This window comes from Cryptomeria japonica, chromosome 11 (assembly GCF_030272615.1).
Source record: "Cryptomeria japonica chromosome 11, Sugi_1.0, whole genome shotgun sequence".
Lineage (NCBI taxonomy): Eukaryota > Viridiplantae > Streptophyta > Pinopsida > Cupressales > Cupressaceae > Cryptomeria > Cryptomeria japonica.
Window position 1 is genome coordinate 451373890 of NC_081415.1, and position 25252 is coordinate 451399141.

Genomic DNA, 25252 nt, shown 5'->3' on the forward strand with positions numbered 1-25252 from the left:
AAAAAATTCTTTCACCCTTGTTGTGGTTTTTACTTTGGGGTTCCTAGCGGGGCATTACATATTTTCTAGAAATTCAAGGCACATACCTTGTTTTTCTTCATGTTTCTTCAACTTGTTTCCTTCAACATTTGTTTTTTGCTTCTAATTTTGTTCAACAGGTGCAGCAGGCTTTGCAACCATTTTTGTCTTCACTTTGGGTGAAGAAACGTCCTCATTGGGCTTTGTAATTTCAACATTCTTATCCCATTCCTTTTTCTTGACCGCATCCTTCTTCAGTTTATTTTATTTAACCTCCTGACCTTTATTCTTCATTTCCTTAATGAATAAACTAGAAGGCTTACCTTGATCTTCACCAATGGTTTTTTTTCTCAGTTGGTAATTTATTTTAACTTGAGATGTCATAGCAGTTGTTATCTGGGCAATCTCCTGGTTTGAAGGTCTTCTCAAAGATACAATGTCTTCTCTTTGCTCATCATTACATACTTGGTCATCAACACATAATTCATTATCAGAAAAAACTTGTTGATGATATAATTCATTCCTTTGCCTTTGATAATCCACATCTAAGTCCTGAGCTTCAGTATCAGAGAAGTATTTTGCTTCCCCCCAGTAAGAAGTAGTCATAAGGCAATCTACATTGTCATCTTCAAAATTTTCTTCTTCTTGTTCTTGTATCTCATCCTTGGCATAAATAAATTGTGCAATAGCACAATACTCAGGTGAATGAGGTGATTGACAAAAAATACACCAAGGTGTATCTTCAACAACAATCACTGTATATTTCTGCAATAGATCAGGATTTTTTTGCTCCTATTTATTCCTTTGTTGTTGTTGAACCGACTTTCCATCCTTCCAATTTGTGTTGTAAGGATGATCTTGTAACCTTGAAGGTCTGTTAAATTTGTTGAACTGTTGCTTTTCTGGTGCAACACCCTTATCATTTTTCGCAACAGTCAGTTTAAGATCCTTAAAGGTGATGAGCACCTTGTCCCACTTGTCTTCTTCCTTTGGCTTTAATCCTCAAGGTTTTTCCATTTTATCTTTTGGAATCTTGGAGAACCTGGGATCTTCTCTTCTCCCAAGCTTGCCTAAAGCTCTTCTATTCCCTTCAACATTTATGGCAATCCTGAATGCATCTCTCAGATTATGAGGATCTTTATCATTTAGGATATATGTCATTTTAGTATCAAATGCATTTACATACATGGCTAGACAAACATTATCGTCCAACCTTGGAACCTAGAATAACTTATGCATAGCTTTTTGAAATCTAGTGTTGAAATCAGTGACATCTTCATTTGGTGACTTCTTGATGTTGTTGAAATCATTCAACATGAAACTTGCATTTGTTTTGTCGCCATATTGCTCCTTGAAGCTATTTTCAAACTCTTCTCAAGAATTAATGCTTACATTTGGTAACCCTTTGTACCAATCCCTGGCATCTTCAGTCAAAGACTGTACAAATAGCTTCATAACAACATCTTCATGCTCCACTTCATAGTCATTTAATTTATTTGTGAAGGCTCTCAAATGTTCCTCACCTATGATAGCATTATTTCCTGCAAACTTATTTATTTTGTCCCTCAACTCATTCGGGACTAAATTAGGATACCCTTGTATCCCATCGAAAAAAAATTGCCTATACCTTTCTAGTTGGATAGGTCTTCTTTGGAACTGTCCAACAGTAGCTTGTCCTGCAACATTATTAATTGCACCATTCCAACCATTTTTGTTCCAGTACCAGTCCCAACAGCAACTCCAGCCCTATGAGTAACCTGAACAATTTAAAAAGAGTACTTGTACCAATATTTGGTAAAGTTGTGGGAATCAAACTTGAAACAACCTAGGTATTAAATGGACCAGTAGTGAAGGAAGCATCATTTAATGAAGATATTTTCAAGAAACCAATTTTCCTTTTCATTTCAGCTATCGAAGCTTCCATCGCAATTCTCTTTAACTCTTTTGTAAGAGTTTCATTTTCTATCCTAGCCCTTTCTAATTCATCATCTATTTGAGACAACCCATGGCTCGAATCCAAGATAGTGGGGGCCTTTTGATCATTTATTTTGACACCAGACACATTTTGTTTTCCCTTGTCCTAGTCTAACTTGGGAATTTGTGCATTCAACTAACTGGGACCTACTAGCTTTTGGCTATCAGCAAGGCTCCTAGGATTTTCTTTTACAGCATGTTCAAATTTCCTATCTAGAATTTCTTTCAGAATAGGACCCTCAACATTAGGCTTAATTCGCTCATGATTCAAAGCCTTGAGTGTATCCAATTGTCTTAGTAAGTTATCCCTCTAAATCACATCATTCATAACTTCAGACTCCTCCTTTTCTTTTCTTTTTCTCAAGTCAATTTCTTCCTGGAGTTCTATCTTTAATGTGCTTATATCTCCAAAAACCTCTTCAGGATCTGGAAAATTTATTTCAGATCCAGAAGTATCATCTAAATCTATTAGGTTAGCATCTCTCTCTTCCTGGGTAGATTCAAAATCATAAGGACGTTTTTTTCCTAGGGCCAAGAGGAGGAGGTACAATACTAATACTATCTTGATGACTTCTACTTCTACTCTGGCCTCTTTTCTTTTCTAAATATTGAACCTGAGTAACATCCTTATTTTGTTGTTTTCCTTCTTCTTGTACAGGTGTGTTAAATAAAGAATAAAAAAATCCCATGTTATCTGATTCGGAACTTTTAGAAGAATTTGTATGAACTTTAGAAACAGGATGTAATGAGGACTTACTTGCATTCTTGTGCTTGGGTTTCTATGAAGACGCAGCATTGCGTCTTTTTGTATTTCTTCTAGTCCCAATCCTCGACGTAACTACAAGAATCTCTTCTAATCCTTCTTCAAGATGTAGCTGTATATAACCTCCAGTGTTCTTAGGTATACTCATAGTGATGGAATCCTTCAAAGAGTTATTTGAAATCTTCAAAATACATTCACTGGCACAGAGATTTTAGGTTCGCCACCCAAATTACTTTGGGAAACCGAATAAAACAATATTCGGTACTCTTTAAAAGAAATTTATAAATCTTGTTCACAAATAAGAAAGTCCTTTAAACAAACGCAAAACACCTTATATGGTCAAGAACATGAACTAGAAACACAAAATAGGGACTCAACCTTCAAATCATAGAAATGTGATATGATTTCAATGCAATTCTCCAAATGGACGACACAACCTACTGCAATTATGCAATGTTACAACTCAATTGTTCACCAGAGATACTGAAAAGTCCCCAGCACAGTCGTCATTTTTGTTGGTGCCCCAGAATGGGGTTTACACTGTGAGCAAGCAAAAACCAAGTTGATTTTTCATATTTTATTAGAGGAGAAGCCAACTCCAACTATTTGAAATATTCAAGGACTTGGACCAACATATGATAAGGATTACGGCTTATCCTTCTACACTTTGGGCTCTGCGAAACCCAGGAGAGTGATCCTTTGATGAACTTACAATCTTTGTGCCATACTTATACCTTCACCAAATTAACCAGATTATCTCAGATATGAGCTCAACAACAGGGTGAATTCTCAAGGATGGCTAATCCTTCAGTGATCCTCAACCTAGATGGAGCTTGAGATGGACGAAATGCACCATAGTACATATAAGATTATATGATATATGATTGTAATGAATTATGCAACAAATACAGATGAACAAAGAACATAAATGATTGTAAGGACTCATAACAAACTATGACCAGTGCCTCCTTCCATTTGGGCGACTGATTTCGATATACATAAATGATTTGCAATTGAATTAACCTAATAGCATGTGGATCTTGAGAAAACATTTCCTTGCAACATTTTCCCTCTACAACCCTGATTTAAACTACTTATCAAATCCACTAATAATTCCTATCACTCTGTAATCCTATTCAAGCATTTTAATTGACCCCTTAGATCAAAGTAGGAATAGAAAATACATACACCACAATAGTGCATTGAATGAAAGAAATCCTTGACCATATTTCATTCAAAAGACGATAAAATTGTATAAAGGAGAGAAATAAATCAGAATTATATTTCTTTTTAAATCAGTTTCCTATCTTTGCCATAAAGACCATTTACACATAACTCCTTCAAGAACCTATAAGAAAACATAGACTCGTGACTCTTATCTATTTTGGTCTAAAATCTTTGCAATTTTCTCACTTTCAACTAAGATTTTCTACAGGAACCTTATGACTGAGAATTTTCAAAATTACTAAGTACAGAGACCAAATTCAGAACCCTTTCGCCTGGCCTTGAATTCTCTTTTATAGAAACAAGGGTCAAAAACAAGCTACGAGCCAGAGAAGACACCTGACATTCAGATAATGACCGATTACCCACAAATTTGTTACAAAAGATATCATTTAAGGAATACCGTAACTAGGACCAAAATATATTGCAACTAATTCATCATAGCACTTTATGCATCTCCCTTTTCCTTTTTCTATTGTTGATGAAGATTTGAGAAGGGCCCACTTCTTCTATTGTTCACATCCAAAAAGTGACCGAGCATAGAACCAAAACCTCCTGCCAGGCTTCCACATCATATAGCTAGTTAACTAACAAGTTGATGTCCTCATTCATTCTTTTAGATACATATTTTCCCACTCAGCATATTCCTCATCTGATGACAACTTGAAAATCATAACCTCGTCAGCCTTTATCATGTAGGGAACGTACTTGACCACCACTTGATTCACCTCCCTTTTAAAAGTTTCAAAAAATGACCTGGTATGTATTATTTTATCCATGGTGTCCTCCAACATACCAATATCCAAATCATCATAGATCATATCCACATGTATATTGATATCTCTTTCTACCTCTTCCTTCCATAATTGCAAAGGTTTAATTTCCCCGTTTTCATTCTCAATACTAGGCAGAAGTGTCTCATTCATTTCACTAAAGGTTCTCATCAACTCTCTTATTTTCCTTTCTATATTATCTAGTAGCATTTGGGCCTTCTGCATAGATTTTACCAATAGATAAGTTGGTTGAAGTGTTGTTGGCCTCTCAGCATGGTATTTTGAAGCCATGGACATTATTATGAGCTCATTTCCCCTTTGTAACCACTTTTTGAACAAAGGGATTGCTACCTCTTTATCTCTATCAAAACTTTAAATAGCATTAAACAATAAAGAATATAAAGAATGCACACTATTCAGTCTACTATCTAATTTTTCATTTAAGTGAACTAATACAGAGTTGACTATCTCCCTCTATTTATTGGCAGATTGATCTTCTGACTCCTTTAGCTTTTTCTCCAACTCACCAATATTTTCCAAAATTTGAGCTCAGGTTGGGTCAGTAGAATTAGTGGGTTCAGGTTCATCATGAATATAACGTACTAGTTGCATTATAGGAGCATCTGTCTCACTACCTAATTGAATTGATATATTCATACATGAGATTGGTGGAGACCTGGATGTTGATGGGTCCAATGTAATGGCAAGGGCTGAAGAAGGTGCTCCTGTCTGTCTCTGCTCAAGAAGCTGAACTTTTGTCTGTAACTCCACATATTTCTATTGAACTATATTATAATCATCAAAAAATTTCTCAAACTTCTTTACTAACTCCTGCTTCTCCTTAGCTTCTCTCTTTGTAGTTTCATGGGCCAATTTGGTCGTATCAACATTCAATTTTGTATCTTTGACACTTGATGTATCAGAAGCTCTCTTTATAATAAGACCTCCTTTCAAATTTGGGTTTATATCATTGATATCAGGTCTCCTAGGCCCTTTCTCTAGTGACCATACTACCAAGGTTGTATCGTAATCTATAAAATTTGATCCTTTGAATGCCAGCCTTGCTTCATCTTCTGAGTTGTATGATTGGCTTCTTGATTTTCTAATGTTATCAAATGTCACTACATAGGCTATGTCCCATTCAGGTGGAATTAAGATACCAACCTAATTTACAATCTTTCTGCCCTCATTTGTCATTATTATTTGAATTGTTCCATCATCTCAGTCTTGACCTCTTCCTAATTTTTGTGGTCAGACCCATCCAGCCTCTGGGCCTTTCTCTTGGCACTTCTCTTCCTGTATTCATGAATTTTTACTTTCCACATCATTGAAGGAAGGTCAGACTCTTCACAAAAGCTTCATCTTCAAGAAATTTCTCACATGCCTCTTTTCTAGCATCCTTGAATCCTCTTCCTTGGATATCTAGAGGGGTGATGTCAAATTCCAGTGGCTGGCATAGGAGGGATATCAATTTACATTTCTGCACTTGTAATCTTAATGGTGTCTATATCTTATGGTTCTTCCACTTGTTGATCTCCTCCTTGTTCTTTAAATTGTCCAAGAGTTGAAGAGGGTACACATGGTGATGACGGACTTCTATCTAAGTCCTCTAGATCAATGATCTGGACTCCTTTCAAAGGTCTAACCTCCATCTCTGGGGTTGTCTCTCACCTCATTATTTTCTTTCATTTCCTCCTCACAAGCTTTCCACTATAACTATTGCTATCCTCATCACTACTCTCTTCCTCCCTCAATCTTTTTATAATAATACCACCCCTTAGAGGGGGCTCATAACTAGGTCGAGTCTCCTTTAATCCATCTATCTTGTGAGGTGGAGGAGGAGGCGGGCCAAGTTGTTTCATTCGCATACATTGAATCATAGCTGCATATGTCGGTGAAATATGTGTAGACTGTTGTACACTCTTCTTCTCAATCTGCCTGCCATGAATTTCCTCAAGATTTGCTCTCTTCTCTTTCAAAGCAAGAATTAACTCATCAAAATAATTCATAACAAAAATCAACTTTGGCAAAGAAATAATTGAAGGCTCTCAATGGATCATAGCTTGGATCCATTTTCTGTATAATTGCCCATAACTTTCTGAAAGCTATCCACTTCTCCTTCTTCCAATCTTGAGCAAAAAATCAAAATCATTTCTGATTACATCTTCACGAAAGAGGTGTTCATGGGGTAGTGCACCTCCTTTTATTATTTACCTAAAAATATTATAGAACCCCTTTGGGTCATTGTGCCTAACTACACTAACTTCCAAGTAATATGCTGCGAAGAGCTTGTCAAAATGCACGTACCCTCTTTTCAGAATTCCAAACTATTGGATGATAGTGTAGTCAGGGAAGATAGTTCATTTTCCCTTGCCTTTCAAATCCTTATCCTGAATGCAACCTATTTGCCAAATTACTTCAACAAATCCAAGTCTCAATGGGACATTGCAAGGTAATACATGAGGATGTCTTGGGAAACCATAAACTCTAATGACAGTGCTAACCTCCTAAGGGATGATATCACCCCAATTAGGCTCATTTCTCATGATTGGAAGCCTTTCTTTTGGTTTCAAAAATTCATGCAACTGTGTAGGAATTCTAAGCGAATTTACTATCAATCGCTGGCTTAATTTTGAAGCAAAACCATTGTCAAATTTTATGAAACTAGCTTCTGGTATGTCCCATGACATGTCCATTTTCCATAATTGCTCTGGTATCTCAACATTATCAATTGTCTTTCTGAGATCCATGGTATCTTCAAAATAATCTGAATTCCTAAATAAGAACATATACATCAGTAATGAGTACCAATAAATATTAGTGCTTAATACATTGTTCTTAATATCCAGTAATCCCTCATGAATATTATCTTCAAGATATGGTACAAAATCAAAAAGTACTGAAAAAAAAGGATGTTGAATCTGAATAGCCATAAACATGTAATATGGTGGCATAACTGTGGATGGGTTAAAACCTAAAACCTAACATAGAGAAAAGAAAGTATCTTGTAAATATTTGGCAAAGGCACCAATTGGAAAAGGCTCCACTAAATTTGGGCCAATATGGTATGATGTGTTTCCTGCTTTTTCCAAATGGGCCTGGTGAAGGTTTGATCTGACAAAACCCTTTGTCTAGTGATATTCGATCTTTATCTCATCCAGATTTAGTTGAATTGTGGAAGAAGAGGGTTCATATAGTTCAAAAACTTCTTGGAATTCCTCTCTTCAAATTCTCAATAAGACCTCTCCATCATTTCTCCTTATCACTCTAGAAACAGGGTCATATCTATTTGCAACTACCCTGAGAAGGTCGACATCAATGAATACATTAGGCACCACCAGCTTGCCTAAGTCATACTGCCATGCACTCGAGAATGGAGAATGAAAATTCCTCTGTCCATACCATAACTTGAACATGCTTATCCTAGTCATAGGTACCCTAGCATCGGAAATTGTGAAAGCTTTATCAACTAACCCTACTCCTAGGGTTTTCCCTTTAATAAGATTTATCCCCTAATACTTGTTGTTTGTTGATGGTTTGAATTGGTCCAAAAAATCATCATACAAATTTCTCCTTAAATATTATGTCTATCTCGAGTGGTTTCGTGAGGGAGCCGTTTTATCAAACTAGAGCTTTCTCAATAATTATCAATAGACGAGGAAGGGAAACTAGGGTTCAACATAAGAACTGACAATTCTAACAGATGAACGGAAAATTCACAATTTCCTTGAGCTAAGACTGTAAAGTCCTACAACACTCTTCAATCCTTTTGCTAGAATTTCACACAGTTTATAATATCCAACCTTAAAAACATAGAAGGGAAGATAATCAGCTTGCGGCTTTGAAAACATTGGGTAGACCTTAATTATGCACTGAGATAGCTCACTCAAATCTTCTTTGGCTCTGAACTCTCTTTTTTCTTTCTTTGAATTTGCCTCATGAATCGAAATGATTTTGAAAAGGCAATTATTTTTTTTCTTGAATCAGGCGTCACCATATCTTTCACTATTATTGCTCGCGCAAGTAGAAAATGGCTCGAATTCATATTTGAAATAAGTTTGAAATTGGGCCATTGATTCCTTCCATGGTGGCACATCACATGATCAATATTAGTTAATCTAATATTGACCATCTTTTGTGGCAGATGGAGACATCAAAAGCATGACACAACATTTCTGACTCATCATCCTTCTCATTGTTGTCAGCAACCCCCACCATTCGGCTTCTCTCGGCCCACCCAAGATACGCAACATCATCTCGTGACGCCATGATCATTAACTTCTGAGCACTTTCTATTGCAGGGTAATGAGATCCATTAGATCTGTCTATGTTAGACAGTTCAAATAACCAGAAGACAACTGAAAGGTGGGGGTGAATCAGTTTTCATGGATTACTAGAACATTTAGCAATTAAAAATTTAATACCGGAACCCAAAACATTAATACCAAAATGCTTAAAGCAAATACCAGAATAGAAATTAAACCAATTAAGCATAAACAATAATCACATAATAAATACCATCCACATGAAACCAAGATTTATATGTGGAAAACCCAGTAAAAGGAAAAACCATCATGGGAAGCCTACCCACAGTCAGATAATACTTCTACAATAAGTATGTGAATTACAATTGAGAGGCCTGCACTTGCAGGAAGGCCAACAACCTAGAGCGCACTGGTAATCACAAAAGGAGTCACACTGACTAGATAGAAATCTAGACTACAATCTAGAGAAGTGTTTGAACTGCAAATATAGCATCACCTATGCCTGAGTACAGTTTGGGTTAAGCTCTATACGGGAGGACTAAATCCTCTTACATAAACCCAATTCGATCACCAATGATCGACCAAATCCTCTGCCTAAATGATATTACATTATTCTCACATTACATATCCCATTCCTTGTCCTTATACTTATGATCCTATACCATGATAATCTACAATGAGATCTTACATCAGATATATACAAACCCTCGCCCATAAATAATCTGGTCGGCCACCAGACAATAAGCCAATTACATAATTGCAAAACATGTCGTCCTTAGGCCAAACAACTAATATCCAACACATAAGACATCATGGAAACACATCAAGAGGTCCAATCCACACGTTACATTAAGTCGGTCCATACCCTAGATCAACCGGGACCCAATATAGGTCCGCATGCTAAAGAAATGATCTCCATCCACCAAGTCTCAAACACGATCACTAACAGCATCCTAAATCTCCACCAGAAGCTACACCAACACCACTTATGCATATCATCAAAGATCTTCATCAAAATCTCTGTCAATGAAACCCTCACCGAAACCACGAGCCAAGCTTCCAAGCAAACAGGATAGCATCTAATCACCAGACCAAAACCAACTTACTAAATATGAACATGAGTATCATGAATAAGACAATTCCATAACCAAATCATATCGAATCATGTCGGATCCAAACCAACCAGAAACTTTTCAACCTACCGAGACTAGAAGGGTATCGGTAAAGCATCCAAACAGCTAGTGTTGGCATCAATGACAAAACATCAATGCAACACATAATCAATTCTTCCAAATGGCCAACAATCTCCCCCTTGGCATTGATGGCAACACTAGATGTGAAAAATATCTAAGTACCAAGAAATGCCAAACTAGTCTACCCCAATGGAAGACAGCCATCAATCTCCCAGTCAAAGATATAGCAAAGAAGTTCTTAAATAAAGACCAAACACCCCCAATGAATAATCTTTTTAAAGCTCCATGTTGGCATTTGCATGAAGATTGCATTAATGAAATTTTATGTTGTCATTGATGTCAATTAATAGTAATGATGTTGTTATAATGTTGTTTTGTAACCAGTAGGAAGAGCTAGTGAAGAGAACTACAACCGGTAGGTGAGTTTGTGGTGGAAACCGGTATTGCTAAGAAGAAATGCTATCAACCGGTAAACCCTACCTATTGATATGATAAACCCTAACCGATGAAGTTTGGTGAATTGGTTGTATTGGTTTATGATCTGATGATGAGCAGTAATGATTATGACACGTATGCATGTTGTATGAGAATAGTTTCAAATAGTTTTTGGCGCATAGAGATAATGATTTTTATCTTGGGAATTAGAAAGTATATTGCATGTAATGCAAACCGCGTGATGAGTTACAGTGTTTGATGAAGTGGTGATCAAGGAGCAGTTGAGGCTATCTTGAATGATGTGTAGAGATTATTATGTAATCCAACGGTCATACTTGAACCGATTTTTTTGTATTCTCTATGAGAGAATTAACTTTGTGTTGTGTTACCAACCTATTGATTTGTTTATAAGGCCAATGATTTATTTTGTTTCAGAGTTGGCAAATTTCTAGTTGAGTGTGGTTGCTAAACCGGATGATGTATCTGTAGTTTGTGTAAAGGCATATAGGAGCATGAAAAGGATCTGAACAAGCAAGTGTAGTGCTATTCAAATAGATTAGCAAACCCATGTTGTTTTCTAACAATTACATCAATTAAAATCCCCTAACCGGGTAAGCTCTAACAAGATTAGTGTTATTCAAATCCTCTGACCAGGTGGTCCATCAGCTTAGATTTTAAATCCTCTACCAAGGCTACTCCTCATAGGGTATCGCTTCTAATAGGGCGTTATAGTCAATCCCTTAACCAGGTGGTCTCTAACGAGATCTGTTCTTAACAGGACTTTTTGTAAAGCTTTAAGGAACTTCAGAAGAGTTCAGAATACTTGTGGGTATCCATCCCCACTGTGGTTTTTCCCATTTGGGTTTCCACGTCAAAAATATTGTGTCAAGCGGTGAATGTTTTTGTGGTTATGTTTACTATGGTTGAATTGCTTAACTGTTAAATCCACTTTGATATATTGTGTTAACCAGCAACAAGCTGAAATGAGGTTTTACTTATGTCAGTAAAGTAGTTGGATGTTTGTGAGTTTCAAGTTTTTTTACTCTTAATCTGTTATAACAGTCAACCAGTTTAACTTGACAGTGATATTGCATTTCTAGTTCAGTGGTTTAACTTGTCAGTTTAGAGTTTGCTTTGAGAGGTTGATTTTGAGATTGGTAAAAGTTTATATCAATTTTCTATCTACTGATTCACCCCCCCTCTCAGTAGTTGACTGGATCTTTATTCTTTCATCATACCATCACTCTGAATTACACATATATCTCCCCCTAATGTATACAACTCCTTAAGTTTTTCTTTTTCACATCAATATCTCTCCCCCTTTGACATCAATGCCATAAATCTGACAAAAATATCAAAGAAAAAACATAAACCACTGAATCACAAAGTTGACTACTCCCCCTGAGAAGTAGCATCCCCACATCAGTGATGGAATGAAAAATATCTCTAATAATGCATACCGAACTGATGCCAAAAAGCATCAATCAGTTCTCTATAGGAAGGGAAAAAAACCCTAACCTATCTCTCAGGTACTCAAATGGTTCTTGAGGCAAAGGTTTAGTGAAAATATCTGCAATTTGCTCTTTAGTGTTCATGTAAACCAGTCTAACTTCATTTTCTTCTACCTTCTCCTTCAAAAAGTTATACTTGATAGATATGTGTATTGTCTTGCCGTGAAATGCCAGATTCTTTGATATGTCAATAGCAGCAACAATATCACAGTGAATAACTACCGGTCCAATGCAATGCACTTTGATATCCTTCAAAATTTTCTTCATCCATAAAACCTATGTATAGTTAGTAGCAGTAGCAACATACTCACCTTCAGTAGTAGATAAAGAAGTACATCATTGTTTCTTGCTGATCCATGAAACCAACTTCTTTCCAAGTGAGAAATCTCTACCGGAAGTACTTTTTCGGTCATCAAAAGTCTCCAGCCCAATCAGCATCTGTATATGCACATAAAGTAAAGTCATCATCCTTAGGGTACCACAAACCATATTCTGATGTACCTTGCAAGTATCTAAAAATCCTTTTCACCGCACTCTCATGATTTTCTCTAGGATAACTCTGAAATCTAGATGCAATACAAACAACATTCATTATGTCAATCCTAGTCTGAGTCAAATAAAGAAGAACTACAATCATAGATTTGTATCTTGTAGGATTTACCGGTGCAGAATATCTTTCCTTATCAATTTCTCATTTGTAATCATAGGAGTACTTACTGGTTTAGAATCTCCCATACCAAATTTCTTCAACAATTCCCTAGCATAATTAGTTTGACAAATGAAATACCTTTGTCAGTCTAAGTAATCTGCAAACCTAAGAAAAATTTCATTTCCCCAATCATAGACATTTCAAATTCTTTTTCCATATTTTTAGAAAATTCCATGCACAACTTATCTTCACCTCCAAAAATAATTTCATCAACAAATACTTCAATAATCAATATATCATCATCAGTGATCTTATAATATAAATTACTATCAGCATTACCCTTAGTAAAACCAAACTTCAAAAGATATTATCTAACCTTGCATACCAAGCTCTAGGTGCTTGTTTCAATCCATATAAAGCTTTCCTTAACCTGCAAACCATGTTTGTATCATCTAATAGTGAAAAACCATCAGGTTTCTCAATATAAACTTCCTCATCAGGATCCCCATTCAAAAATGCACACTTAATATCCATCTGATAAACCTTGTAGTTTTTATGGGCATCATAGGCAAGAAATAATATTACAACTTCAATCTTAGCTACAAGTGCAAAAGACTCACCATAATCAATTCCTTTCTTCTGAGAATATCCTTTACAAACCAAGCTAGCCTTATTCCTTAAAAATTGACCATCCTCATTCAATTTATTCCTAAAAACCTGTTTAGTTCCAATAACATTCTTATTTTTAGGTTGGGGAACCAAAGTCCATGTGTTATTTTTCTCAATCTGATCTAATTTTTCTTCCATAGCTTTCAACCAATATTCATCTTTACATGCCTCAATTATTAATACCAGTTCAACTTTTGAAATTAAGCATACCTCATTAGTTGCCAGTCTTCTTCTTGTCATCACTCCATTGTTCTTATCCCCAATGATCTGATCTTCTAAATGATTTAATCTCACATACCTAGGAGTCCTCTGACTCTCTGTTCCTCTTTCTGGTTCTTCAGTTACTGTAGAATTCTTTGATACTATCAGAGTAACTGGTTCAACACTCTATTCTAGTAAGGGTGCTACCGATTCATATATAATCATTTCCACTGTCGGTTCCTTCTCATAAACTCTAATTTGACCTCTATTCAGCTCATCCACCTTGACATTATCACTCTCCACAATTCTCTACAATCTCTTGGTATAACATTATATGCCTTGCTTTCATTAGAATAACCAAGAAATATACCTTCATCACATCTAGGATCAAATTTGGCAATGATATCATCTCTCCTGATATAACATTTACTACAAAATATTCTGAAATACTTAACTGTAGGTGTATTGTCAAACCATAATTCATAAGGTATCTTACCAGTTTCTCCTTTGATATGTACTATGTTGAATGTATAAACCATTGTGCTCACTGCTTCTCTCTAGTAGATATGAGGTAGACTAACTTCCATCATCATTGTTCTAGCAACATCCAAGATAGTTATGTTCTTCCTTTCCACAACTCCATTCTGTTGAGGTGTCCGGGGAGCAAAAACTTGTCTCCTTATACCATGCTTCTCACAAAATTTATTAAACTCACAGGATGTAAATTTTCCACCATAATCTGACCTCAAAAATTTAATCTTCAATCATGTCTCAATTTCCACTTTATCCTTAAAGATTTTAAACTTTTCAAATGCTTTAGATTTTTCCCTTAGAAAAGTAACCTACATCATTCTAGAATAATCATCAATGATTAACATGAAATATCTATCACCTTGAAAACTTTTAACTCTAGCAGGGCCACACAAATCAATATGAATAAGATCAAGAACATCATTAGATTTATCTTGTATACACCTAAAAGAGGTTCTGAACTACTTACCCATTTGACATTCTTTACATACCGGATTATAGGGCTTCACAATCTTAGGTATATCTCTAACTGCCTTAATGGAACTGATCTTCACAATGCAATCAAAATTTACATGACACGGCCTCTTATGCCATAGTCAACTCTCATCAATTTGTACAATCAAACATGTCTTGTCACCAAAATTCAAATGAAATATATGACCTTTTGTCTGTGTACCGGTTATTTTTCATTTTCCATCCTTGAATTGTAATTGAAATCCCTTATCCACCAATTTTCCTACACTCAAAAGATTATGCCTCAAACCTTCAACATAATAAACTCAGTATTGCTATTACCATCCAATGATATAGTTCCTTTTCCTTTGATCATACATGATTTGTCATCTCCAAATCTAATTAGACTGCCATCATATTCTTGCAAAGATAGAAACTTCCGATTATCCCCAGTCATATGATGTGAACAACCACTGTCAATTACCCATTCATCCTTGTCCTCAATTTTAGCAGCAAGTGCCTTCTCCTCAAGTACATTCTCTTCTAGTGCCGGATCATCTTCCTTGATAGCCACGAATACCCATTCCTTCCCATTATCGGATCCACTAGCAAAGCCTTTTTCTGGTTCATCATCTGAATCAATAATGCCTTCCTCATCTGCTATGTAGCATGATTTGTCTCTTTTTTTCTTAAATCTATACTTGTTCTGATATCCAAGGTTAGGTTTAAATGATCTTTTAACTCTTTCTTCAAATCTTGAATTTCTTTTAGGACATCTAGATGCAAAATGACCAGCCTTATTACATGCAAAACATTTAAAAGGTGTTTTTCCTTCATACTTACTTCCTATTGGTCCTTTAGGTACCCTTCTAGAAAATAGTGCTTCAAGTTGCTCAAACTCATTATCTTCTCTCTTCATATCATCTAATTCCTTTGTATATAAATCTTTCCAATCTTGCTTACCGGTTGTTGATGCAGATGCATGAAAAGAAGGTTCAGTCTTCACAGCTCCAGAGGGTCCAAATTCTTCAAGCTCAAAAGCAGATAACTTCCCAACCAAGGTATCTCAATTGACAGATGTATTAGCCATTGTTCTCAACTCATTAATAGAAGTAGCCTTCATTTTGTAAGCCGGTGGTAGGGCTCTTAGAACTTTAGAAACAATTTCATCATCACTTAGAGTTCCACCACAACACTGAATTCCCATAACAATCTCATTTACCCTTTCCATGAATGCAGTAATCCTTTAATCTTCTGCCATCTTTAGGTTTTCATATCTCACCCGTAACCATCAAGTTTAGCAATCTTCACTGTAGGGTCACCTTCATTAAGAGTCTCTAACTTATCCCATATAGCCTTTCCAGATGATTTGTCAATTAATCCCATTATTTTTTTATCAGAAAGTGCACACAAGAGGGCTCCTCTTTCTCTATAATCATTCTCAAGCTCCTTATCCAATTTTTCCAGAGGAGGATTGCCAGATGCTGGATTATGAGGTGTAACACTATTTTGTTCGATCTCCCAAATATCCTTGCCAAGACATCTTAGATGAGTCTCCATCCAAATCTTCCATATTGTGTAATTTGTTCCATCAAGCCTAAGAATATCTCTTTGAAAGATAGCTCCATATAAACTAAATGGACTTGAATTGTTAGTCACCATAGGATCTTCCTTAAGTGGTTAAGCTTTCTGCAAAGAGTACCAAAACTCTGATACCAATTATTAGATAGTTCAAATAACTGGAAGACAACTGAGAGGGGGGTGAATCAATTGTCACAGATTACCAGAACATTTAGCAATTAAAACTTTAATACTGGAACCCAAAACATTAATATCAGAATGCTTAAACCAAATACCAGATAGCAGTTAAACCAATTAAGCATAAACAATAATAACAGAATAAATACCATCCACATGATACTGAGATTTATACGTGGAAAACCTGGTAGAGGGAAAAAACATGGTGGGAAGCCTACCCATAGTCAAATAATACTTCTGCAATAAGTATGTGAATTACAATTGAGGGGCCTACACTTGCAGGAAGGCCAACAGCCTAGAGCACACTGGTCATCACAAAAGGAGTCTCACTGACTACATAGAAATCCATACTACAATCCGGAGAAGTGTTTGAACTACAAAGATAGTATCTCCTATACCTGAGTATAGTTTCGGTTAAGCTCTATACTGGAGGACTAAATCCTCTTACATAAACCCAATTCGATCTCCAATGATTGACAAAATACTCTGCATGAATGATATTACATTATTCACACGTTACATATCCCATTCCTTGACCTTATACCTATGATCCTATACCATGATGATCTACAATGAGATCTTACATCATATATACAAACCCTCAACCATAAACAATCAGGGCAGCCACTAGACAATAAATCAATTACATAATTACAAAACATGTCGGCCTTAGACCAAAAAAATAATATCAAAACATAAGACATCCCGGAAACACATCGAGAGGTCCAATCCACATGTTACATTAAGTCGGTCCATAACGTAGATCAACAGGGACCCAATATAGGTTCACACACTAAAGCAATGATCTCCATCTGCCAAGTCTTGAACATGATAACCAATAGCATCTTGAATCTCCACCAGAAGCTGCACCAACACCACTTATGCATATCATCAAATATCTTCATCAAAAGCTATGCTAGTGAAACCCTCACCGAAACCACAAGCCAAGCTTCCAAGCAAATAGGATAGCATCTGATCACCAGACCAAAACCAACTTACTGAATATGAACATGAGTATCATGAGTAAGCCAATTTCATAACCAAAATATACCTGATCATACTGCATCATGCCAGATCCAAACCAACCAGAAACTATTCAACCTACCGGGACCAGAAGGGTGTCGGTAAAGCATCCAAATATCTAGTGTTGGCATCAATGCAACACATAATCAATTCTTACAAATGGCCAACAGTCTGAACTTTACACTACTAGCCCCAATGTGCACCCTCTTCAATCATTTAACGACCGAGCATGTTTCCTTATTATGATTAAAAGATATTTGTTCATTAATACATGTGCATACAATAGAGAACATTAGTAGCCTGATATTTAACACAAATATATTGGCTAAAATATAAAAGAAGGACCCGCCAGGAAAATAAAATGAGTATCTTAGGAAATGTAAGATCCTCTCATCAAATAAATACCTAGGACACAGAAAAAGGCCCCACCAACGTACTAAAACCCTCAAGCTTAAGTGAAAAGGTAATGTGAGTTTATATCAATTTAGGGGATTTATCTAGATTTAAACAAAATCCATAAAACCCTAAACCCTAGTTCTGAAGCACAAGAGAAAGAGAGCAATATAAGACATAGATGACCCATTTTTCACCTAAGGCACAAAATTTTTGCTAGGTCATTTTCCTAACCATCACTCCTTCCCAAGGTTTTCATCCATCTTCACACTTGCACTCTCAACTATCTTTCTTAGTCTCTTGTTATAGCACCGGTAAGATTTTCTATTTGTAGAATATCCCAAGAAGATACCTTCATCACTTCTAGCATCAAACTTCCCAATATCCTCATCTATCTTGATATAACATTTTCTACCAAAAACTTTGAAATAATTCATATTAGGAACATGATCAAACCAATGCTCATAAGGAGTCTTATCTGTATCACCTTTGATATGAACTCTATTGAATGTATAGACTACAGTGCTAATAGCTTCTCTCCAATAGACCTTCGGAACATTTCCTTCAATTAACTTGGTTCTTATAGAATCTAAAATAGTACGGTTCTTCCTTTCAACAATCCCATTCTGTTGTGGGGTCCTAGGAGTAGATGATTGTCTTCTGATTCCATGCATCTCATAGAAAGAATTGAACTCACCGGAATAGAATTCTCCACCTCTATCAAATCTCAGACACTTCATCTTCAATCCAGATTCAGTTTCAACTTTACCTTTGAATATCTTAAATTTCTCAAATGCTTCTAAGTTTTCCTTCAAAAAAAAAACCCACATCATTCTGGAATAATCATCAATTAGTAACATAAAGTATCTATCACCCTGCACACTTCTAACATTTCTAGGTCCACACAGGTCAGTATGAACAAGATCTAACAATCCATCTAATGTGTACCATTTACTTTTGAAATAAATTCATGTTTTCTTACCCAATTGACATTCCTTACATACTGAATTAACAGGTTTAACAATATTAGGTAAATCCTTGACAGCTTATTTAGAACTGATCTTGATCAATAACTCAAAGTTTACATGACACATTCTTCTATGCCATAACCAACTCTCATCTATGTTAGCAACCAAGCAAGTTTTCTCACTAACATTCAAATGAAAAATGTTACCTTCAGTCTTAGTTCCAAATGAAATTTCTATACCGGATGCATTCAAGATCTTGCATTTACCATATTTGAATTGTAAATCATAACCCTTATCAACCATCTATCCAACACTCAAAATATTATCCTTACAATCAAAAGAAATAGAACCTCTTCCATGGATTACACAGGCTTTGTCATTTCCAAATCTATCTATTCCACCATCATACCTTTCCATGTTTACAAATTTTATTTTGTCACTGATCATATGATGTGAACAATCATTGTCAATCACCCATTCACCCTTTCCTTCTACCTTAGCAGCTAAAGTTTTCTCCTCAACAGAATAGCTAGTGGAATCAATAGGTACATGACTATCTTCTTTAATGGCAATAAACACAACTTCATCTTCTTCTGATTCTTCATCTGTAACACCTTCATCTGCATAATGATAATAGTTCTTTTGGTTCCTAAACTTCCAGTTAGGCTTATAAGGCTTATCATACTTCTCATGCTTCTCATATCTATCATTTCTATCAAACTTATCATGTCTATCATACTTATCCATTCTCTTCAGACATCTAGAAGAAAAATGTCCTATATTATTACAAGAAAAACATTTTAAGGGCAACTTTCCATCATACTTATCGGAACCTTTAGGCAATCTTCGAGCCATCAATGCTTCAATCTCATCAGGCTCTCTCTCTTGCTCTACTATCTCTCTCCTTTCTGGTTTATATCTTGATATCTTGCACTCATCAAGATCATATCTCTCCTTAAGAGACGCAAATGCTGATGCTTTGAATGTTCTCTCAGACTTTCCATGTAATTCACCAAATTTTCTCAGCTCAAATGCAGCAAATTTTCCAACTAGTACATCCCTTCTCACTGTAGTTACACTTCAGATCTCATCAATAGTGGCAACCTTATGTTTATAAGAAGGAGGCAAAGATCTTAGTACCTTAGCAACAATCTCATCTTCTTCAATCTTTCCACTGGTAGATTTGATACCAAGAGCAAGCTCATTCACCTTAGCCATGTATGAATGTATCTTCTCATCATCTCCCATCTTCAATGTCTCATACTTCCCTTTCAAACTCTACAACTTAAAAACTTTCACTTGACTATCACCTTCATACAGGATCTCAAGATTCACCCAGATCTCATGTGCGATCTAAACTTCCATAACATTTGTCATTTTAGAATCAGCCAGGGCACTAAGTAATGCTTCCTTCACTCTGATGTTGTATTCAACTTCCTTAATCTTATCAGGAGTGGATGGTCCATTCTAAGGAACACCATAGGTATTCTTAGTGATCTTCCAATAATCATCTCCAAGACATTTCAAATGCACCTCCATATGTTTCTTCCATACAGTGTAGTTCCTTCCATCAAACCTCAGACTGTCCTTAAAAATAATACCTTGAACTGCCATCTCGGATCTCCTCAAGCGATTAATATTCTACCAGAGGATGTAGCTCTGATACCAATTGTTAACAACAATCAAGAAGGAAGACTGAGAGGGGGGGTGAATCAGTCTTCACCGAATACACAATAAATTAAAATTCTAAAATATTAACCGATAAACCACAACAATAACAGATAAGAAAATTAACAACACAACACACAACACCAATATTTTGACATGGAAAACCTGGTTAAGGGAAAAACCACAGTCGGAACCTACCCACAATAAGATGATACTATGTAGTAGTATGTGAAAATATTACAATGGGGAATGTACATGCATTAAGGCACACTTCCTAGAGCTCACTACTCAAAAGATATATGCCTGAAAGGCTACAAGCCTTGGGGAAGCCACTGACTTATAGACTGATGCAGACTACAACCTGGAAGGAAAAAACTGTAATAATAGCATCTCCAAATGCCTGATGGCAGTTCCGGTTAAGCACAGTTGTCTGCCCTGCAACACCAAACTCACCACAACACTTCACTTAAAGATATATCCTTGTTCACACATTTACCTCTCTCTGATAATGCAGACACAATACCGACACCTAAATTACATAAGCATATCACCTATATATACAAATCATCAACCTTGATAACAAGGTCGGCTAAACCCTCAACCCTTAACTCATAATTAAAAAAATTACATTATATGATACAAAGATCAACCACCAGACCAATATTATGATTTACATTACATAGCATGGACCTAATTCAAATTTTGAAACAATTACATCCACCACAAATCCCGCCAAGATCACCCACAACACACTACACCATCAGAAATACCGCATAACACATAAATTATCACCGTTTCATAGAAATCACCAAAAACTTACTCAATGATCAATGAAAATCACTAAAACAAATAGGACACAATTATAAAACACCATCAAGCATGTTATAATCATTCAGAACAGTTTCACCATCATCTCTTTTCAAATCTTCATCGGTCAACGTCTCAAGGCTCAAGAACATAACCAATCAACAACTATCACAAAGAAAGATAACTTGTGAAGCACCAAATCACAAACCATCTGAAATGAAGATACAAAAAATAATCCAAAATAATAATCCAAAATCTCAACACAAGAACTAATCACACTAGAATATACCGGAGGGAGTACCGACAGAAATACCAACAGGAATAGCAGCAGGAACCAGCACCGAAATAACTTATAGGAATATGTTGACATCAATGACAACAACATATCCTAGCAATATCAATTAACAACTAAATCTAACAATCTCTCAAATAATCCAACAATCCGATGTGTTATGGGTCTCATCATAGCGTAAGGAAATCTGGATTAGAGTTATTTGCACTGAAGGATATATTTTGATTGCTAATTGCTTATATGGATGTATAGTGTGTTAGTATGATGTTTTCTATGTTCCAATGATTGTGGATTGGTGAATTGATCTTTGGGAGATGTGTTTTGGTCCCCTCTTTCTCCTTGAGTGGATCAATGTATGTGTTTTTGGTCTGGAAGGTATACTTTGGTTCAAGCTGACTTAGTTCAATCTTTGATGATATATCTTGTATATAAGGAATGATTGTGATTGAGTTATGTAAGCAGTGAAGTGTTGAGTGTAGAGAGAGTGGAAATAAAAGTATAGAGAATGTGAAAGGAAGTGTGTGTAATTCAGTGAAGATTGGAGAAGAAGAGTTGTGTTCGAATGATATGCAAGTTGTTTTGAGAGTATGGTAAATGTATGAGACAGATTGTTGATAGTTGAGATCTGAGGTGTGTGTTGATGTTGGTCTCTTGATGCAGAGTTTAAAGACAACTTCATGATTACGGGATCCTTCTTTTCAGATTAATTTATATCTTGCCCTATTATAGTTAGCTCCAGGTTTTGCAAGTCCTCTTTTGTATCTTTCCCCAAGAGCAGTTAGCCTTGGTTTGCAAGTCCAAATTAGTGAGCTCTTTTCATTGTAGTCTGATATACATAGTGGACGTATTTTGTGGGCAGGTGCTCACCATGGTTTTTTCTTGTTTGGGTTTTCCACGAAGAAAATCTTGGTGCTCATGTTTTCGATACGTGTTGTTGATTAGTTGTTTATGTATTGCAATAAATTTAAATTAAGACTAATTCACCCCCCTGTAAGTCCTACCTTGGGTTCAATAATTGGTATCAGAGAAACGTTCCTCTTGAGTAAGCTTAACCACTTGAGGTAGATCCGGTATGGTGCAGGACACGCATTACAAAGTTCTAATCTTTGATGGTACAAACTTTTAGTACTGGACGAAGAGAATGGAGTTGCATTTGGAGACATTGCATAATGGAATATGGGAAATCATTCAGACTAGTTTTACACCCCCGTTAGGTGGTCCTCAAACTCCAAATGAGATAAATCTAAAGAAGACTAATGCAAAGGCTAAAGCTATAATTTCCAGTTGTATAAGTGATTCAGTGTTTGAGAGAGTAAAAGGATTGAAAGTGTTATCACTGATTAAAATTGGGTTTTTCTTTTCCCATGATTGGCTATGGTATGTTGAAATTTTCGAGGAGGGTGTAATTCCAAGTGCTTCAGCTTTGTTCTAGACCTTAAGGGTTTAAGGGTTTTTTATTTTAGATCCTATCTTATTTGTTTTAAACCCTCTGGTTTCTAATCTGTCATTACTTTATTCACTTAAGTTATGGGTCGTGGGGTCGTAGGAAGTGTCCCCCCCTTGTTATTTGCCTAGGCGGTTACGTTGATCAATTGAAAAATTTTATGCCTTATATGTTTTTCTTCTAAAGTTGTTGGGCCCAGTAATTAGTGCGCATCTCATGGATGGATCCACGGCTCACGCTATTTTGCTAAGCGAAGTTGCGTGTAGTTTAAGACCAGTGAAGTTGTGAAAACCACATGGCATGCCACGTAGATGGTCCAGCTGGTTGTTGACAGTGAGTAAAATGGTGGCACATGTCACAGGTCACAACAGTCAGCGGGTCATAGGTGGAGATGACCTGGCAGGTACAGCTGTTAACAATTTATTGAAGCCTTGTAGTTTCTTATTGACAAATAAGAAGGTGACAAATCAGCGCCAAATGTGACAGGGCGCCAGGTGTTCACGATGAGTCAGTGGGCCCACCCCTCCTGAGAGCCTTTTCAGAGGATTAAATGTCGATCAACTTCAGAGATGATCCGATAGCCCGCGCTATTTCGCAAAGGTAAAGTGCTCACTCCTTATGCCCGTGAAATAGCAAGAGTAAACGAGAACCGTCCACGTGTCATGATGATGACCTGGACGATAGAGCTGTTGAGACGAAAGTGGGGCCCCATGGTTTTCTTTTGGCGAATGACAGAGCAACAAATTAGCGCCGAATGTGACAGGGCGCCAGGTGTTCACGATGAGTCAGCGGGCCCACCCCTCCTGAGAGCCTTTTCAGAGGATTAAATGCCGATCAACTTCAGAGATGATCTGACGGCCCGCGCTATTTCACAAGGGTAAAGTGCTCACTCCTTATGCCCACAAAATAGCGAGAGTAAACGAGAACCGTCCACGTGTCATGATGATGACCTGGACGATAGAGCTGTTGAGAAGAAAGTGGGGCCCCATGGTTTTCTTTTGGCGAATGACAGAGCGACAAATCAGCACCGAATGTGACAGGGCGCCAGGTGTTCACGATGAGTCAGCGGGCCCACCCCTCCTGAGAGTCTTTTCAGAGGATTAAATGCCGATCAACTTCAGAGATGATCAGACAGCCCGCGCTATTTCGCAAGGGTAAAGTGCTCACTCCTTATGCCCGTGAAATAGCGAGAGTAAACGAGAACCGTCCATGTGTCATGATGATGACCTGGACGATAGAGTTGTTGAGACGAAAGTGGGGCCCCGTGGTTTTCTTTTGGTGAATGACAGAGTGACAAATCAGTGCCGAATGTGACAGGGCACCAGGTGTTCACGATGAGTCAGTGGGCCCACTCCTCCTGAGAGCCTTTTCAGAGGATTAAATACCGATCAACTTCAGAGATGATCCGACGGCCCGCGCTATTTTGCAAGGGTAAAGTGCTCACTCCTTATGCCCACGAAATAGCGAGAGTAAACGAGAACCGTCCACATGTCATGATGACACGTGGTCTAAAAAGAAAATGTGGGCCCGCCAAGGTGGAAACATCGGTATAAAAGGAAAGACACGCGGCCAGTATTAAGTGGAATGCGAAGGGAATTTCAAGGCCAATGATTCGATGCCACGTGGTATTATGCAGCCAATAAAAAAGTGGGACCCAAAAAAAGGCCAAAGCCGTTAGTTAATCTAACGCTCGATCAAGTTTATTTTGATCAAACGGTTGGCGCTATTTCGCAGGACTAAGCTGCCCGATAGTTATGCTTCGCGAAGTTGCGAAAGAGCAAAATGGAACACTTGCAGGAATGTTGTGACCCGTTGGAGCGAAAAAATATGAATTCTCGTATGAATTCAATTTCGAAGGGACGATCGGAGCATGAGGAATCAATGTTATAGTTAAGGCCCTAAGTACAAATATTTGATTTCCTAACTACCAAGTGAAGATATCTTTTAAAAGATTTTGCAGAAGAGCAGACATAGAGTTATCTTCTTCAGATACAGAGCAAGTTAGTTCAGTTGCAGAAAAAATTCCTTCAAGCAAAGATCAGGTTCTCTCATATTTTTCTAGCAATTCTTGTGTGGTGTTCTAAGTAAGATAATTCTTTTGTTGCAGGATTGTTTAAGAGTGATATTCATTTTCTTGCATTTTCAAAATGGCTCCTAAAAGGGAATTTTCCGGCAAGGTTAACTATTTAGAAAGAAGTGTATGTGATGATTTTTTAGAACAGTTGATGTTATCAACCAAT